Below are 2354 nucleotides of genomic sequence, written 5' to 3'. Positions count from 1 at the left end.
CTGGGCCACAGCCCCACTCCCAGTCACCACACACTGTGTGCCTACAACTCTAACACATCTAATCACTCTCATGTTTACAGGGCCACACCTGACAGATAAACTCGGGTTTCACTGCAGAGCTCAGCTCCTGACAGTGTTGTAGCTGGAGTCACACAGGAGCATAACTGGAAATGCAGGCAAAAAACCTGCCTACCAAAGTTTCTCACTTCCTGAGGATGACTTCCTAACCCGTCTTCTTCCCACAAATTTTAGTTATTCCATCTTCATTAATCTGAACCATTTGCTCCAGAAACAAGCAGCTCAGCAGTCACTGTGACCACCCCTGATTGCTTGGGGTGTTCCCCAATCTGGCACCAGTGCAAACTCGGGCTGGTTTGACAGTGACAAGTGGTTCCTGCAATCTGCCATCAGGAACCTGGGATGGTGAGTTTTGTTTAGAAGGGAAAGGGCTGGCATTGGTGTTCAGGGTTCTGTGGCCCAGAGGGGCCGGCTGGCTCCTGAAATTCCACATTGTGCAGGATGCCTCCCAGACCCACGGTGGCACCAGTGGCAACTCAGGCTGGTTTGACAGGGCCAAGTGGTTCCTGCAATCTGCCATCAGGAACCAGGGCTGGTGAGTTTTGTTTCTTTGGGAAAAGGCCTGACCTGTTGTTCAGGGGGCCTGTGGGCTGGAGTGGCAGGCTGGCTCCTGAAATTCCACATTGCGCTGGATGTCTCCCCGTCCCAAGCTGGCACCAGTGCCAACTCGGGCTGGTTTGACAGTGCCAAGTGGCTCCCGCAATCTGCCATCAGGTGTCGTAGACATCTTTTTCACTAAAATCTTTTCTTTAAGATTTTTTACTTCGGGGAAGCTGAAGCCCCAGAAACAAAAGGTAAACAATAATTATCTGCTGCTGTAGAATGCAACAGCGTGACCCATGATTAGTCTGGTGTAGATGTTTTAGTTCACAGCAGAGCTCGCTCTCGCAGTCTGTCAAGGCCAGCTTGTGTGTTATCATTCTTTACTATTCTTAGCTTAGCTTAGCAGCTTCTAGAAACTCTCCTTTCTTTTTCTTTTTAGTATAGTATAGTATATATATATATAATAAAATAATAAATCAAGCCTTCTGATCATAGAGCCCATCTCGTCTCTTCCTTCATCCCAAAAAGCCTTGTGACCACCACCACAATCAGGAGCCTGGGCTGGTGAGTTGTGTTTCCCAGGGAAAAGGGCCAGAATTTGTGTTCAGGGTCGTGTGGCCCAGAGTGGCCGGCTGCCACCAGCACAGGACGTGGCTCACGCCATCTCCAGTTCCTGTGGATTTTCTGGAAGCCGTGCTGGTCACCACAGGGTGTGAGCAACCAGCACTGCAAGATCCAGCAATTTGGCTCCAATTGAAAGAAATGCATAAATTTGGACATGGATGATGCCAGCTCTTGCCTGGTGTCTCAGGCAAAATGGGAATAGTTCTGCCTCTCACTGCTGAGCTGACAAAAACTGGGAGGTGGCAAGGTCTCCAAGGAAGGCGGATTCATAACCTGGGAGAGAGGGAAAGGGATTTTCTGTGCGGAAATACTTTTGCACAGCAAATCTCTCCAATGTGGTTCAGATTCTCTAGAACATCCACACAAGTGGCATCTGGCAGCTTCAGATTCTTCCCAACTCTCATTCTGGGAACAGAGTTGCCAGAGAAGCTGATACTAATTATTTAAAACTGGGACTTGCTTATTTCCCATGCCATTCTACTTCTGAAGCGCTGCTCTACTGAGGAGAGGTTTGCAACTGCCAAGACATGAAAGAGTGTTTGCTATTAACACATCATTAAATAATCAGGGGCCTAGCAGGGGGCTGGGCATGCACATGAGTCTTCCTCTGGTGCTGATAGTGTGGATGGAAGTCCCTAGGTATCCCATTAGGTGACAAGTGAGAATGAGCACTGCAGCCAAAACTAGGCAATTTGGCACAATTTAGTAGAGAGATGGCATTTTCTGCTCATAAAGGGCCCAGAATTGGAACAGCACAAGATGTTTCTGATTGGGATGGAGCTGTGCTGGCCAAGCTGAGTGGGTGTCTCACAGAGCAGAGCAGCAGTGGGTGTTGAAGTCCAGGACTGAGATCTGCTGGCAGAGCTCAGATGGGGAATGTTGCCCAGTTTCTGAGAACAACACTGCGTGTGTATTTTAATTAGAGCTCCTCTGCTCATCTGCATGGCTCAGCAAAAACTTTGTGAATTCTCTAGGCTTTTATTAGGATCCATCCAAAAAGCCTACCTTCAATTTTTTCTTCTCCTCCCCCAGTGAAGCCACACCAGTAGCCACCACCCACCCCACGTGTTCTGCTGCTGGCTGCCATGGAATGTCACAGGCAGGCACTG

Source organism: Geospiza fortis, unplaced genomic scaffold, assembly GCF_000277835.1.
Source record: "Geospiza fortis unplaced genomic scaffold, GeoFor_1.0 scaffold317, whole genome shotgun sequence".
Taxonomy (NCBI): Eukaryota; Metazoa; Chordata; class Aves; order Passeriformes; family Thraupidae; genus Geospiza; species Geospiza fortis.
Note: the sequence above shows the minus strand (reverse complement) of the source record.